General features: G+C 39.3%; 1 protein-coding gene across 2 annotated transcripts in view; it reads left to right on the plus strand.

Annotated features, from left to right (window-relative positions):
• Nucleotides 1-248: 248 nt before the first annotated feature.
• gpr153 (G protein-coupled receptor 153) overlaps nt 249-18175 on the plus strand; it is an 83728-nt gene continuing 65801 nt past the window's right edge. For both annotated transcript variants that reach the window (XM_079637382.1, XM_079637381.1), the window contains exon 1: nt 249-538. The gene's annotated coding sequence lies outside the window, so the exon portion shown is untranslated. The remainder of the gene's footprint in view (nt 539-18175) is intronic.

Consider the following 18175-nt stretch of genomic DNA (forward strand, 5'->3'; position numbering starts at 1 on the left):
TCCACAAAAAATATTTAAATTAAAATACCATATTATGTTATGTTATTTTGTTTTATTTTATTTAACTTATAAGTAAAAAAACATTTTTTAAAAAAAAAAAGTTGTCTTTATCAGAAAACCGCTGTGTGTGTGTGAGAGAGAGAGAGAGAGAGAGAGAGAGAGAGAGAGAGAGAGAGAGAGAGAGAGAGAGAGAGAGAGAGAGAGAGAGAGAGAGAGATCTGATCCCAACCTCCCATCATCTGATGCTCATTCAGCCTCCTCCAGCAAGACAACGACGCGATAACGGGCAACCATTGTTGTTTCATCGCTCTCCTCCATTAATTCATCTTCTGTTCACCTCTGGATGTGTAAATGGTGGTGTTTCTTCGGCGGTTACCGCCACATTTGGTTTAGACTTAATGTTTCCGTTTCTGACGTGCAATTCGTAATGTTCGCTTGTATGGAATATAATAGCGCACGCCGAAACTGAGGAAATAAAGGTTGACACTGAAGCAACGATACATTTAAATCTGGAGATATCGACGGATATCTACAAAAGGTGGGTAACGTTTTCTTTCTAGTTATACTATGCTACACTCTTGTAGAAATGTCAGTGATTTTATTATTGAACATGTTTGAACGGAGCATGTTTGCACGTTTGATTAAATGCACAAGGCTTTTTTAATGGATGGGTTTATCAATAACATTTAACGTGGTTTAACATTTAATGGTTCTGTCGATACAGGAAGTGGATAGGTTCAGATGTGAGTTGAAGAGAGAAAATATTGTGGCTTGATTTAACACAGTTCAACCTTATCACATGTGACATATTATCGCCCACAGAGCTCACATTACTGACAGCATCATAGGCTAAACACCTACACGACTGCAGTCAACTATTCATTACTGCAAATGTCGTTTATTGATCTGCTTCATTTGCATTGAACCGATTGGTGACAGTCTGTAATTTCTTCTACAATGTACAAAAACACAAACACGTTATGAGTAAAAAAAAAAAAAAACTTAACAGTTTACAATTAAGATGTCTCAAATGGCATTAAGATTATAAACGTATGCAAACATATTGTCATCAGCTTCTGTAATATATATATTTATATATTGTGTGTGTGTGTGTGTGTGTGTGTGTGTGTGTGTGTACACAAAGATAAAGCTATAAACTGTGGGGAGCCTTACAGAGCTTTACTATAATATTAAAGGTTAACAACAGATTATTAAATTCAGTTGCTATTTATTTTTAGATAATCAATACTCAAATCAAAATGGCAGGTTCTGCATTAACTTCTAAATCTAATTATAAAGTTGTCTAAAAAAAAAAAAAATTCTACTCCAATTCTCTATTTTGTTAAATATAAACATTTACACAGTGGCTGACATAGCTTGTTTTTTTATGACTAATTTAATTAAAAATACATTAAATAATCAAGACATTACTAACAAATTAAGTAAATATAATGAAAAGGCTAATTTAGTCAAGTCAAGTCACTTTCCTTTATATAGCACTTTTAACAATATAGATTGTTTCAAAGCAGATTTACAGTGATAATAGGAAATTAAAGTTTCAGAGTTTTGGCTTTACAGCAGCTCTAGAATAAAGTTACTGTCTAGCTAAAGTTAGTTTTGATTGACTCACTTCCGTCGCAACGATCATTAGTTATTAACTTAGGGGCCGCTAACACGACACCATTCTAACAGAAAACTTTTAATGCAATCCGGCCGCTCATTTGCACAAAACAGTGTCTGTTGGCTCGAGAACGCATACCATGAAATAGGTTCCAAGATACAAGCCTTGAAAAATGTATAATACAGAATTTGTAATCGCTTTCGTGTAGCCATGTGAACCGGAATTATCCTGACAATGTTTTATCTGTACAGAGGTAAGGGGGAAGGGAGGGAGGCCTTCCCAGGGAAGAGACTAGTTGGCACTTCAGCACTGCGTTGTCGTCGTGTCCAGGCGCCGGTCCTTCATCAGATCCGTATACGGCCTGGATCCGGCGGACTGCCGTAAACCTTGGGATAAACAGAGAGACTAATATTAGCGTAGACGCCATCCATGATGTAAGGAGTACATCAGGATTCATGGGAAGTGTTCCCGGTTCCGGCTGACCTAATCTATGCAGCCTAACATTGAGTTATAGAAGTCTATAATGCATTATGTGAATGCTAGGTCAAAGAGATGTGTCTTTAGTCTAGATTTGAACTGACAGAGTGTCTGCTTCCCGGACAATATTAGGAAGACTGTTCCAAAGTTTTGGTGCTAAATAGGAAAAGGATCTACCGCCTGCAGTCGGTTTTGATATTCTTGGTATTATATATTGGCCGGAATTTTGAGATCGTAAAATATAGTGCATAAATGCTTCTCTCTGGAGTTCTTTTCTCTAGCGAACTAACATGTTGTCGACACTAAATGCCTGAGGAAAATGTAATACTACTGTACGTGAGATATTATCCTCAAACAGTTTTATTGATATCTAATATATTCTCATTTAATTGCAGTTAACATTACATTCAGTTTAACTTAAGTATATTCTTTAAAATTATGTTATTACGGTAACACTTTACAATAAGCTTCATTGGTTAACATTAGTTGACTACCTTTGTCAACATGAACTAAGAATGAATTAAAATCAAAGGTTGTATTTGTTAACATTAATTAAAGGTGCACTGTGTAATTTTTAGCAGCATCTAGTGGTGAGGTTGCGAATTGCAACCAACAGAAGTTACGGTGACCGACAGGAGAACATGTTGTCGTCCGAGACAGCAGAGAATAGCCAGTTAAAGAGGCTATATGCGTTTTTCTGAAATTTAAACTCGCGACTGACACCTGTGGCCAAAAAACAGAACTGCTCTTCCGTTCTGCTCGCTCGTACGTGCACACTTCACAAGTCATCTGCTGCAAGGAGGTCAGGTCAACATTATGTTTACAGAGGTAAGAACAGTCAAATACATATATTGTTTGAGATAAGTGTTCTGAGTGATCTGAAACGTTTAACATGAACGCGCTTGACGTCACATCCGCAGACAGCGCGGGAAAAATCCGACCCGACAGAAAATAGGAAAAATAGGATACAGGCTTATAGGTGCACCCACTGTGAGCAGACAAGGTGTCAGTATGCTCATCAGGAGATGTTTGAGTCATAAATGGTAAAATAAAAAGGCTATTGTTTCGTTTATTTTGGGGAAAAAATTCCATATAGCCCCTTTAAGCAATTAGGTTTCTTTACAAAGTTACGGTAAATTAAGAAATTAGGTTTACTTGATTATTCAGTAAAATGATATGTAATTGTGAATAATTGTTACTTGTTCCTCATTGTGTCAGTGTTTTATTCGCTGACTTCAGCTAGCTTCTTTGCATGAAGAACAACGAAACTGTCACGTAATGCCAAGGGTGCAAGCTAAGATGAATTTAGGAAGTAGTGCTGGCAGTTGAATCTTGAACCTTCACCTCAGTTTACAGACACAATGCGTGTAACATTAATTCAAGTGATCAAAGACTTCCTGTCCTTTTAACAGACAGAAAAATGTGTTTAATTAACATCTCATACCTTTCATTGCTAGGGGAAAATATGTCCTAATATACTGTAGCTTTGTTACTAACAAGTAAATGTAGTTCTGTTTATTTTATATTGATAACTATCAAAGATGTGGCCATGATGAATGCTAGCCTGGTCCTACCAGACTCTCGTACATTTAATTTGTACAGAGAGTCTGGCCACTCCCCATTGACAATCATTAACTTCCTTGAAGGCGGGTACTCTGTTGAAGTTTAAGCCTATTGGATCTGCCCAGAGCCACTCTGGATCTGCCATAACCAATCGCTAACGTTTGGTCGTGACGTATGACTAGGACACAACCTCAACGTCATCGTCCTTAGCCACTCCCTCTGTTCGCTGACTGGACAGGTAAAAATTGGCTGGAGAAAACCTGTGAATATACCCGCGAATGAAAATGGAAATTGAGCGGAAGTATGTAGGAGGGCGGAGCCAGGCTAGATGAATGCCATGGCTTTGATTAAAGTAACTACGTTTTGAAAAATGTTCTAACATTAATTACTATACTGTAGTTGTACAGGTGCAGGGCTGCTTTAATTAATAAATGTTGTTGATCAGTTCAACAACTGCATCGGATTGGCTGACATTTCTTTGGAAAGCAAGGTTTTTTAAAGAGGGCATGTGGCTGAATGCATGGGGGTTTATTTCATGTCTAGATGAAGTTAGAAAACAGTGAAATTGCTCACAGCACCTTTAAACTTGTTTGTCATTCATTTTTGGAGAACTGTTCTCTGAAAAGGCTTGATTAAGCAGAGCAATGGCATGGAATATTGTTATTTTGAATTATACAACGTTGTAGTCTATGGTCTTTTTGTTGAAGATTTCAAGTCAACATTAAATCAAAACTGAGCCTGTTCTTCACGATTCTTTCTTTCATAATCGTTCATCAAAATTAATAAGCTACTGTTGTGATGTGTAGTTCTAAAATACTGTAAATTACTACCATAACTTAAAGGGATACTCCACCGTTTTTTCATATTAAACTATGTTATTTCTTTAACTTTTCAATTCAATTCAATTCAAGTTTATTTGTATAGCGCTTTTCACAATACACATTGTTTCAAAGCAGCTTTACAGAAAATGCATTTCAAAAATATACACACAAAATACAGTTAGTTAATCATGAAATTTAGGGCATAACATATCGCCAGCGTTGGGTCGTCTCTTCACAGGCGTCGAGTCGTCTCATCACAGGCGTTGGGTTATCTGAAGTCTCCATGAGAGGCTGGATACATAACTGGAGCTGACGAACTCTATTTGAGTTATCTCGGGACAGGCGTCCCGAGATAACAACAAAAAGGCAGATGGGAAATAATTAGCGTAGCTGCTGTTCATAATATGAATGCATTTGATCTGATTTAACAGTAGTATAAAAGGTATGAGATGCATCATGTGAATGCTTGGCTAAAGAGATGCGTCTTTAATCTAGTTTTAAACTGGGAGAGCGAGTCTGAGCCTCGGACAATATCAGGAAGGCTATTCCAGAGTTTAGGAGCTAGATGTGAAAACGCCCTCCCTCCTTTAGTGGACTTAGTTATCCTAGGTACGACCAGAAGCCTCGAATTTAGCGATCTTAAAGAGCGCGATGGAATATATGGCGATAGAAGATCTCTTAAATACACAGGAGCTAAACCATTTAGGGCTTTATATGTCAGTAACAATACTTTGTAATTGATACGGAACTTAATAGGTAACCAGTGTAGAGATAATAAAATTGGTGTTATATGATCATATTTTCTTGACTTAGTAAGAACTCTAGCAGCTGCATTTTGGACTAACTGTAGCTTGTTTACGGAGGATGCAGGACAACCAGCTAATAAAGCATTACAGTAATCTAGTCTCGAGGTCATGAATGCATGAACTAACTTTTCTGCATCAGAAACTGATAGCATATTACGTAGCTTAGCAATGTTTCTAAGGTGGAAAAAGGCTGTTCTTGTGACATTTGAAATATGATTTTCAAAAGACAAGTTGCGGTCTAGTATAACACCCAGGTCTTTTACTGTAGAGGATAAAGTAACAGGACGTCCATCTAGATTAAGGTTGTATTGTAAGAGGTTTTGTGGGCAGTTTTTTGGACCAATCAGTAATACCTCCGTTTTATCTGAATTTAATAGAAGAAAATTACACGTCATCCAATATTTTGTATCTTTAACACACTCTGTCATTTTAGATAATTTAGTGTTATCATCTGGTCTAGATGAAATATATAATTGAGTGTCATCGGCATAACAGTGGAAACTTATTCCATGTTTTCTTATAATATTACCAAGTGGCAGCATATAAATTGAGAATAGCAGGGGGCCTAATACAGATCCCTGCGGCACTCCATAATTTACTGACGTTATCTTTGATTTTTCCCCATTTAAATGGACAAAATGGTAACGGTCTGATAGGTACGATCTAAACCAGCTTAATGCCTGTCCCTGAACACCAGTGTAATTTTGAAGTCGATCTAAGAGTATTTTATGATCTATAGTGTCAAACGCAGCACTAAGATCGAGTAAAACTAGTATTGAGATACAGCCTTGGTCAGAAGCTAAAAGTAAATCATTTGTAATTTTAACCAGCGCAGTTTCTGTGCTATGATGTGGCCTGAATCCAGACTGAAACTTTTCATAGATATCGTTTTCTTGCAAGAAAGAGCACAATTGAGCGGACACAACTTTTTCTAGTATTTTAGACATAAATGGAAGATTTGAAATGGGTCTGTAATTTGCTAGGTTATTTGGATCTAATTGTGGTTTTTTAATAAGAGGTTTTATAACTGCCAGCTTGAATGTTTTTGGAACATGTCCTAAAGATAGAGACGAGTTAATAATATTGAGAAGAGGCTCTTCCACTACAGGTAACACTTCTTTCAGTAGTTTAGTGGGTATTGGATCTAATAAACATGTTGTTGGTTTAGATGCAGTGATAAGTTTATTTAGCTCTTCCTGTCCTATAGTTGTAAAGCTCTGTAGTTGTTCTTGAGGGGCAATAATTGAGGCTGAATCATAAGACGCTGTCAAAGATTGTACATTTACAATTGTGTTTCTGATGCTTTCTATTTTCTCAGTGAAGAAATTCATGAAATCATTACTATTAAAATGTAACGGAATATTTTGTTCAGGTGATGTCTGTTTATTTGTTAATCTAGCCACAGTGTTAAATAAAAACCTTGGATTGTTTTTGTTATTTTCTATTAGTTTGCGGAGATGCTCAGCCCTGGCTGCTTTTAGAGCCTTTTTATAACGTGACATACTGTCTTTCCACGCGATTCTAAAGACCTCTAAATTAGTTTGTTTCCATTTGCGCTCTAAGTTACGAGTTTCTCTCTTGATAACATGCGTAGCACTGTTGTACCATGGTGCTTTAGTTTTCTCTCTAACCTTTTTTAATCTAATTGGTGCAACAGCTTCTAATGTACTAGAGAAAATGATGCTCATACTGCTAGTCATTTCCTCTAGCTCATCTGTTAGTTTGGGTTCACTGAGGAGCGGAGATAGATCAGGTAAGCTATTCAAGAATCTATCTATAGTAGTTGGAAGGATTGTTCTGCCTGGTCGATAACGTGGCGCAACATGACACATTTCAGCCGTACGTAGTATGCAAGTTACCATGTAATGATCAGTGACATCATCACTTTGCGGTATAATATCTATATCGGTTGGATCGGTTCCATATGATATAATTAAATCTAGAGTATGATTAAGACGATGAGTGGGACCACTAACGTTTTGCTTGACCCCAAAGGAGTTTAATAAATCTGTAAACGCAGCTCCTAACGCATCATTTGTGTTATCAACGTGTATGTTGAAATCTCCAACAATTATTGCCTTATCGACATTGACTAATAGATCTGAGAGAAAATCTGCTAAGACGAGTTGATACATACCTCTCTCGTCTCAGTGCGTGCACTTAATCGCTCTGGCGCGCCGCGATATTAGATAGCACTTAGCTTAGCCCAGTTCATTCAATAGGGGCCAAGCAGAGAAGCTACCAAACACCTCCACGTTTTCCCTATTACTCGAGTAGTGTAATTCGACCTAGGACGGTGACGCAAAAAAAAACGTTGCGCTTTTCTAAGCGTGTAAAATGGATAACTATATTGTATGGCGGAATACCATAGCAAGTGCTTGGGAGCACTTCGACTTGTCGCAGTAATATCTTCACTCGTGAAAAATCCTCTCACCGGCCCCCGCTCCCTCTCCCAGAAGATATTACTCCGCCAAGTGGAAGTGCTCCCAAGCACTTGCTATGGTATTCCGCCATACAATATAGTTATCCATTTTACACGCTTAGAAAAGCGCAACGTTTTTTTTTGCGTCACCGTCCTTGGTCGAATTACACTACTCGAGTAACTGTATTTAAATAGGGAAAACGTGGAGGTGTTTGGTAGCTTCTCTGCTTGGCCCCTATTGAATGAACTGGGCTAAGCTAAGTGCTATCTAATGTCGCGGCGTGCCAGAGCGATTAAGTGCACGCACTGAGACGAGAGAGGTATGTATCAACTCATCTTAGTTAAGGGACTAACATAGTTTAATATGAATTAATGTGAAAAAACGAGTATCCCTTTAAAAAAATGGGTCATACCCTATATAGGTGTCTTTAACCGTACATAAAAAAATTATATTTGTTAGATACAATATACTTATTGCAAAACACTTGCTTCTATTGAGGTGGGATTCAGTAATTACAGATATGCAGCTTTAATTACATGAAAAAAAAAAAGTCAAATATAAGTACAAGGTACAAACATGTATGTACGCAATAATCGCATTGTATGAAATTATTACATACAGTATTAACAACACATTGTTAATTGTTATTTTTTACAGTATTTAAAACAATATTGTGTTTGTCTATAATTGTCAAGTCAAGTCTTTCGGATGAGACGTTAAACCAAAGTCCTGACTCTCTGTGGTCATTAAAAATCCTAGGATGTCCTTCGATAAAGAGTAGGGGTGTAACCCCGGCATCCTGGCCAAATTTGCCCATTGGCCTCTGTCCATCATGGCCTCCTAATCATCCCCATATACTGATTGGCTTCATCACTGTCTCCTGGTGTAAGCTGGTGTGTGGTGGGCGTTCTGGCACAATGTGGCTGCCGTCGCATCATCCCGGTGGATGCTGCACATTGGTTGTGGTTGAGGAGATTCCCCCTTCCATGTAAAGTGTTTTGAGTACCCAGAAAATCTTTAAATAGCGGCTATATAAAATAAATATATATTTTCAAAGCAGCTTTACAGTGACAATAGGAAATAAATGAATGCAACAAAGATTGTTTTAGCTGTACAAAAGGTCTAAGTAAGGTCTAATCTTAAATAAGTTTTTAATTGATTAATTTCCATTGTAAAAAACATTATCGTATTTTCCGGACTATAAGTCCCACTTTTTTTCATAGTTTGGCTGGTCCTGCGACTTATAGTCAGGTGCGACTTATATATAAAAATGAATTAATACTGATTTGAGTTGAACTGAGTTGTTCAGAAGCGACACCGAGGAAGAATTCAATGGATTCAGTGTTGTGGAATGAGATCGCTGGAGCCTGGTGAACTTGCTTACCGGTAACTTGTTGGACTCGCTGGCTTATGCTAATTTAGCCTATTAAGCCTCCCAGGTATATGTTATTTATGCTATTGTGTAGCTGAACGTTAACATACCGGACACCTATTCAGCCTGTTGTTCTGTGTGCTATTGTGTAGCTGAATAACTGTTAATGTGTTACGTTAACATACCGGACACCTATTCAGCCTGTTGTTCTGTGTGCTATTGTGTAGTTGAATAACTTGCCTTTCCAGATTAAATTTCTTTTCTTGGTCTTGGATTCTGTGAAGTAAATTTCTAAATAAATGCGACTTATAGTCCAGTGCGACTTATATATGTTTGTTCCTCTTCATGACACATTTTTTTTGACTGATGCGACTTATACTACGGAGCGACTTATAGTCCGGAAAATACGGTAGTTATTACCTTAGGGGATGCTTACACAACACCGTAATCAACTGAAAACAGAAAACTTGTAATGCGTTCTGGCTGTTCATTTAGACGACAATGCCGTTTTGGTGGCCTGAGAATGCAAACTTTGAGGTTTCAAAGTGCAAGTTTTTGAAAATGGGCTTTGAAACCGATACCGATACCCAAGAAGAGGATACCAATGAAGAGGATCTATGATCTCTGGAAGCATCACTTTCAGTAGCTTAGTTAGTATAGGGCCTAACATACATGTTGTTGATTTAGATGAGTTTAGACAATTCTTCCTCTCCTATAGCAATGAATGAATGGAATTTTTCCTTAGGGACACTACTAGGAATGGGATTTGAAAACTGGTTCCACTCGAGAACCAGTTCTAAGTTTTATGAACCATCGATATTGTATGCCCTCGACGTTAACGAGTCCTCTTATCGATGCTCCAAGTCCCAGCCATAGTATACAGACCGTGAACTCACAACTGTCCCTTTTGTCCTTTATTGGGCACCATAGCACAGTGTCCTACGCATCTGTGCGTCATGACTCATGACGTCAAAGTGATTTGAACAAACGAGGGAATCATGGAGAGGAAGTGACAATCTAAAGCTTGGCTCTTTTTCTTTTCTTTTTTGTCCCGCCAAAGTCTTATTTGATCGGTGAGTGATGTAGATGAACTGTTGCGCTTGTGACTGGGCGCATGTTTAACTGAAAGAACGAGCAGAGAGAGAGCCCCGGTCGCACGTGCGCACTCTTTCTCTTCGGAGCTAGGCGAAAGTATAAACAAGGCTTCACCATCTCCAAACTAAGCGCTGTCTTGGTCTCTCTCCCTCGCACATATTAATAAAAATAAATCGACACGATGGTAAAAGGTCAGAAGACCAAAGTATCATGTGGAGCATTCAGATATTTTTTTTCCTGAGTTACCGCTGGGTGTGAATTGTGCTAAAATACGTTGCCTTATCTTCTCTGAAAAGCATTCCACACGTTCAGCTGACATAAACCACACTTTAAATAAACGAAAAAACCTATCCATTGATGAAATGTTTTCTGTGTTGACACAAATCTTGTGGGATGTCCTAACTGCCTGGATAATCACACAACACGTACACATCCAATAATGACACATGACACGTCCAATTTGCGAACTACTGTAATGACTTTTTTGAACCAATTAATTTTAATGAATCGTTAAAACAACGGATCTTTCCAACACTGAACTCACGAGACGCCTGAATCGGTGTATAACTAATCGTCGGTAACACTTTACAATAAGGTTTCATTTATTACATAAATTACATAAAAAGTACAGTTTGCTTACTCAAGTGTAAGCTTTAAAACAAATAAAACCACTTGTGTTTTTTTTTGCCGAAAAAGCATATGACTACTTTTTTCCACACAGTGGAATCAATAAGAGAATCATTAAAGAATCGGATCGATAAGCAGAATCGTCAGTGGCATTGATATTGATAAAATATGATCAATTCCCATCCCTAGACACTACAATTAATGCACTGTCTGATGCGATACTGTAGTAGACGGTTGCACGGTTATAATTTTCTTTCTAATATTATCAATCTTTCAAGCAAAGAGTTAAAGTCATTACCGCTGTGCTGTTTGGAAATGTCTGGGGTTAAAGCTTTATTTCTCATTAATTTAGCCACTGTATCAAATAAATACCTAGAGTTGAGTTTGCTTACTTATAAGAGGGTCAAAAAATAAGCAGATCTAGCAGTATTTAAGGCCTTTCTGTATACAATAGTGCTGTCTTTCCACGAAATGCGGAAAACCTATAGTTTTGTTTTCTTCCAGCTGTGCGCCATTTGTCTGGCTGCTCTCTTAAGGGCCCGAGTGTTTTCGTTGTACCACGTCAGATTATTTTCTTCAATCTTCTTTAAGCGCAATGAAGCAACTGTGTCTAAAGGGCTGGAGGAAGAGAGAGTCAAAGAGCAACATCGAGTTCTTCTAAGCTATCTGGTATGCTGAGGAGATTAAACTGATCAGGAAGATTATTTATAAAGCAATCTATAGTGGTTGAGTAGCTTCCTTCCACTTAAGAACAGTTATGCACTTTTAAGCAGTATTTATTTTAATATATCTCTTTACATACATTTTTCTACTTAAAAGCTATAATTTCATTATTCTTTCATTTGATTTGACATTATGTCCAAGGCAAATTGTCTTTAAAAGTATTAATCAGACAAGTTATTTGACGTTCACTGAAGTCTGGGTTTATCTTAAACTGCCGCTTCAGTGCAGTAGCCACAGAAGAGCTACTGTATGTGACAATGCACAATATTTCCTTAGACACTACAATAGGCTACCAATAATGAATTAATAAGGGCTGTTTTCTTGTACAAAATTAAATATGTTAAGTTAAATGACAAGAGGCTAACAATGTCAAGATCAATAATTTGTGTAGCCTGCCTGACATGGTATTTTTACAGACTAACACTTCACGTCTCTGGCATAGACTACAGTTTTTAAAATAGCAAATGCATTATTTATATTCTCAATTTAATTTACAGAGCAATCCCTGCAAAGTTTTTAGGTTAACTATAGAAGAGACTAGGATTAGTGTGTGTCGCACACTCGCAACTGAGGGCGTGGCATCACGATGGTGGCTCTCCATCGTGATGTCGGTCAGCCATCGTCCATCGGCACAAGTACCCTAATCCAATCTGACTTCTGACCTGTAATGCTGCCTGAATCATAATCATATACTGTTCGTTCGTTGGCCAGAGGAGAACTGGCCCCCGACTGAGCCTGGTTTCTCCCACTTCACTTGATGGAGTTTTGGTTCCTTGCCACTGTTGCCTTGGCTTTTGGCTTGCTTAGTTGGGGACATTTAATATTCAACAATATTATTGATCTGCTTGACAGCTCGAAACACCACCATCATTTCTAGCCGATTTATCTGCCAAGAACGTAGATGGTCCTGCCATAGACCAAGGTTTGTTCCACATGACTAAGGCACATAGGCAACGCCGCGTGACTTTGATCATGTGAAACTGATTTCCCCTTGGAGAAAACCCCTTGGTCCTGAGCCACCACTGCAGGGGTCTCATGTACAGGAGGGTTAAATTTATTACGTTGGATGCAGCTGCCAGGAGACCCAACAGTCTCTGAAACTGTTTCACAGTGAGTGACTGGCTTAGTTTTACCCCCTTTACGGCTGAGAGAATCTTAAGTAATATATGCCAGTGACAATTTTGCCCGCATCGTTGTCGAATCCCATACCACACCTAGAAAAGTTGTCCTCTGAGATGGGAGGAGCACACTCCCATCTCATTTGCGAACTACTGTAATGACTTTTTTGAACCAATTAATTTTAATGAATCGTTAAAACAACGGATCTTTCCAACACTGAACTCACGAGACGCCTGAATCGGTGTATAACTAATCGGTAACACTTTACAATAAGGTTTCATTTATTACATAAATTACATAAAAAGTACAGTTTGACTTTGATCATGTGAAACTGATTTCCCCTTGGAGAAAACCCCTTGGTCACTCAATAACACTCTTCTTGGCGTTGAGCCTCAACCACAGCATCTTTATGTGAGACAGAACGACATCTCGATGCCAAACTGCCATCTGCTTGGACTGAGTTAAAATCAACCAATCGTCGATGTAATTTAACATGCGGATGCCCTGGAGTCTCAGGGGAGCCAGAGCTGCATCCATGCATTTTGTAAAAGTGCTGTGGGATAAACCTAGGTCGAACGGAAGAACACGATATTGGTATCCTTCGCCCCTGGAAGCGAACCTCAGGAACTTCCTGTGATGACTATGGATGGATATATGGAAATAAGCGTCTTTCAAGTCTATTATGACAACCAGTCCTTGGACTGAATCTGTCACACGATCTGTTTGAGTGTAAGCATCTTTAACTTGAGTTTCTGAACCCTGCGGTTTAAGTTGGCGCAGATCTAGAATAGGACGCAGCCCTGCATCCTTTTTTGGAACAATGAAGTAACGGTTGTAAAACCCTTAACGGGAGAAACCCTTTCTATAGTCCCCTTTCGTAGAAGAGTCTGTACTTTATGCTCCATAACCAGAGCCTGCTCGGGGTCCACCACCGTGGGGAGGACCCCTAGAAATCTAGGCGAAAAAGAACCAAACTGAATTCTGTAACCCTTTTCTATTGTATGCAGGAACCAATGAGATATATTTGGCAGTAGTTTCCACGCTGCCAGAAATTCTACTAAGGGAACCAGTCTCACGAGACAGGTCTCTGGATTTGTTCGAACAGTCACCTCGGTGCCCCGAAACAGCGAACCGGCAGGGAACAACCGAACTGACTGCTTTGCAACCCTCCTCAGAGGATCGTTTGGGGACGCTGACACCTAGGTGCCCTGAAGCGATGAAGAAACAACCAAACTGGCAGCGCTGCGACCCTCCTAAGAGAGTCGCCCCCCGGAGTGTGCCGAGGAGAAACGGGCCTGATAGCCTCTGCGTCTGGACTTCTTCTTAGTCGAAGCCTCTAACTGGCTTAGACTGCGACCGCCACCCAGGCCCCCCTGAGTCTCGGGGACATTAGATCGGCGAGGAAGAATCTTCTGGAACGCCGCTGATTGCTTCTTCGCTTCCTGAAATCTATCGATGACCGTATCTACAGCGTCGCCGAATAGACCAGAAAGCGAAAGCGAGGCGTCCAAAAGAACAGAACTGTCTCTATCCTTCATTTCAGATAAGTTCAACCATATATGTCCCTCCGTTGGCCACCAGGGCTACCATAGACCGGCCTACTGATTTGGTCGCCTCCTTGGTGACCCGAAGAATCGCGCAACGCGCACATTCTCGGATTGCGTCAGCGCTGACTTCCTAACAATCATCCATGTCCCTTAGCAGATCACCTTGGTATGCTTGCAAGATTGACATAGTATGCAAGCATGCCGCAGCCTGACCCTCTACCGAATACGCTTTACCCACCAGCGCAAAAGTGGCTTTTAATGGCTTGGTGGGTAACGCTGGGGCTTTTAATGATGGCGCTGACTCGGGAGAGAGATAGCTTGCAAAATAGCCTCTTCAGCCTGAGGCATCGTCACATATTATCGTCACATAACCATAATTTTTAATTCCCATAACATTGCTATAATTCATTGCTTAATGTTTGTGGATTAAAAACACAATATGAAACCATTTTTTCCCTCGACCTCGACACCTCAGTGTGGAGGTCTGGAAAAAACGACACACCCTGACGATGAGGTTGTGACCTAGATGGTAAAACTGTTTAATCTAGTAAATATTTTTATATTCCTCTTGTTCTTCGGCTGGCCATTCAATATTTGATTTGCAACAGCTCGAGTCACAACCTCCATAAGCTCCTCATCAACAGGGGTATGAGATGGCGAACTTTCATAATCCCCTGCATCAATACTGACGACATCCAATTCCTCAGAACTGGATAATCGCAGCATTGGTGCCTCATCCCGGGGAGAAGAAACCACTGTGCGTGCTTCTCCCTGAGATAAGGCACTAGATCTGGTAGGTAAATGCTGAGATAGGGCGGGGCTCGTCTCAAAGCCCGCTGTCAGATCCATTTGCGAGCCCCAAGATGTGCGTCGCCGACCCGCACCCTCGGAATAGCAAACCGAACCATCCTCCTCAAAGAACGCCCGGCGGGAGCGGAGCGTCCTCAGGGACAGCTTCTCGCAATGCTCACAGTCAGCTCCCTCGAGAACTGAGTGGGCATGCTCCACTCCCAAACAAGCAACACCACTATATGAGGGCAGGGAACAACACAAGACTTAAAATCTTGCTTATCTTGTGTGAAATATTGTGTTTGCAATGACAGACAACAGTAAATAGACAGGGACAGTATACAGAGAGCGCTTCCTGCAAGCACAGAAGCTAGTGCGGCCTGTTTTCAGGTGTGCTTTATAGTTTCCTGGTCGATGACGTCACCCGCCTGACGTCTCGTCTTTCCATTGGACTGATTTTACAAGTGCTTCACGACACAATCATGCAGGTGCGTTCCCACGGCGTCTCGACGCAGCTCGAGTTCCCTTGAAAGGGAACAAAGCTATATGCAACAACAAATGCAATCCACTCGTTTGATAGGAAACCACTGTGCAACAGTGAAAACAGACCTTCTGGAAACCATTTGTAAGAAACATAAGAGACATGAATTAAGATCAGACCACATTTTATAAAGTAAAAGACACTTAATATAAATTGGTTCCCGCTGTATCAGTATCCAATGAGCTTGCTGCTTAACATTCAAATTGTTTGCTGTAACAGTTTCTAGATCTGCTACAGGGGTGATTAATGTATGCTTGTACAAAAGCTTGTCTTGCTTGCTCATAGCAGCATTTTGTGTGTTTTGGCAGTGTAAGGTTCCATGGTTGCTCTATACCAAGACCAAACACATTAACATTGTCATATTCATTACCATGCCAAACTCTATGAGAGTTTTCATGACAGAACTATATCTTAATTTCTTAATTTTCAAATGCTAAAAAATCCAGCTTTTATTTTAGTGGTTTGCCGGCAAATAAATATACGGCTGCTGGTTTCAGAGTGAAGCGAGGTATTTACACGTGTCCAACTTATGATACAGTGTTTGAACCAAGCTGCTCTGAGATTGCTGAAACAAATACAGTCAAGCATAATGTAGGCTATTTGTGTATTCAATTTTCTTTGGGAGCTACAGGGACAGTCTCAAAGATCTACCAGTTGATCACGATCAACATGTTGCCGACCACTAGTTTAAAGGAAAAAGGGTACTGCAAACCAACTCCAAAATCTCATCTCAGCTGTGAAGTACTGTATAGTGAAAGAAGCATCATGATTTGGCACTACTTTGCTGCCTCAGGGCCTGGATACTTTGCAATCATTGATGGAACAATGAATTCAAAAGTGTATCAAGACATTTTGAAGGAGAATGTCTGGTCTGCAGTTCATGACTTCAAGTGATGCAACAATACAACAATGACCCAATGCACACAAGGAAATCAACTAAAAATGGCTGAAAAAGAAAAAAATACATGTTATCCTGACTGCTGATTAGGCCAAATGAGATGATGTGCCATAAGCTAAAGAGGCCTGTGCTATTAAGGCAGCCCAGAAATATTAATGAATTGTTTTGATGAAGTCTTTTGTTAAAGATCTTCAAGTTGAAATAAAAGTTTCACTTACTTTATCCACCCTGCACTGTGAATGATTACTCAATGTATTACATAAAATGTGAAAAGTGCAATTTATTGTTTAATTAGTTGATTGTGTTTGTTTATAATTGTGACATACATTTTGATCAGACCACATTTTATGAATAAGCAATGCAAAAAATCATATATGTTATATGGGGTTTCTAAAGATATTCTTGCCAATTTGTGTGTATTTGCTATTTGGAGTTTAGCAAGCAGCATTTCACTAAATCCCTTACTTGCCATGTAATTCAACATTCAACTGCCATAACATTATAAGCAGTGTGGTACTGTTCCTCTAAATTAATAGCAAAATATGAAATAGAAATGTCACTGAAAGAGTGTTCAAACAATAGTAAAACACTTAAGGCTGTGCTGAATAGTTTCTTACTAGAATGCTGCAAATTAATTTACAAAAATCTCCCAAAAATGTCTGTTATACAGCGAAGCAAGTGATGCCTGGTGTACCCTCGGCTCTGCTCACAGGCCTGCTCATTGTCAGACATTCTCTCTTTAATTATGTTTTGGAAACTTGCTTAACACAGCAATTATGTGTGAAGTGTTTCCACTGCAGACCTTTTATACTTCAGCAGACATGTTCTGTTGCTCCTTTACAATAAGACCAGTATGACTTGCCATTGTTGGCAACTGACAACTGACAGAATTTTGAACATTCAGACACAGTTTCAAGTAATGGTTCTGTACATTTGCTCACCTGTCTAATAAAGAATGTTCTTTATTATAAAGAATGTGACTCGTGAAGCTCTGTCAAGTCCAAGTTAGTCACGGACATGGAGCTCTCGGCATCTCGAAAACGCCACGCTGATATTGATCCTCATTTTAGTTCTCCTTTTTTGTCCCAAAGTCTGCCTGCCATGGTCCATAATGTTTGAACGAAATAAGAACATTGTGCCGCTAAACGTTACGCACGGCACTAAGCAGTTGTCCACGTCTGTCACCATGGTTACGTCATGGCCATGGCTATGGCAAGGATAGCGCGGATATTGCATCCTTGACAGGCACTTTTTTTTTCCGGGACGGGCCATTATTTAAAATTGGAATTTCTCTGAAATAAAAAAAATCTTTGGAGACTTTTGGGATATTGCAAGTAGACAATTGCAAGGAATATATCACACTGTGCAAGTGATTTTTGGACTTTTTATTACAAAATTCTTACATATTGTACCTTTGAACATCTGAATTGACAATGACAAAAAAGACCATTTTCCTTTTCTTTATTTAACACTCCTACCACCCCAACAAAATAAGTACACATCTGTGTGTATCCATTCAAGCACATTTGAATCAAGTGGTCTGCAAAAATTCAACCTGCTTTAAAACTCCTATTAATATCCTGTAATATCGCTTAGCTCGGTGTAGATGTGATTCAGCATCACGTCTCTCTTCACATAATAATATAAACTCACACATTATGCTTGATCATTTGGTCAGACCAGTCTTGGCAGTAAATTAATTTTAAAATTACTGTCACATATTAAACATTAATTTATATATATATATATTCGT

This window comes from Phoxinus phoxinus (genome assembly GCF_949152265.1).
Source record: "Phoxinus phoxinus genome assembly, chromosome: 15".
NCBI classification, from domain to species: domain Eukaryota; kingdom Metazoa; phylum Chordata; class Actinopteri; order Cypriniformes; family Leuciscidae; genus Phoxinus; species Phoxinus phoxinus.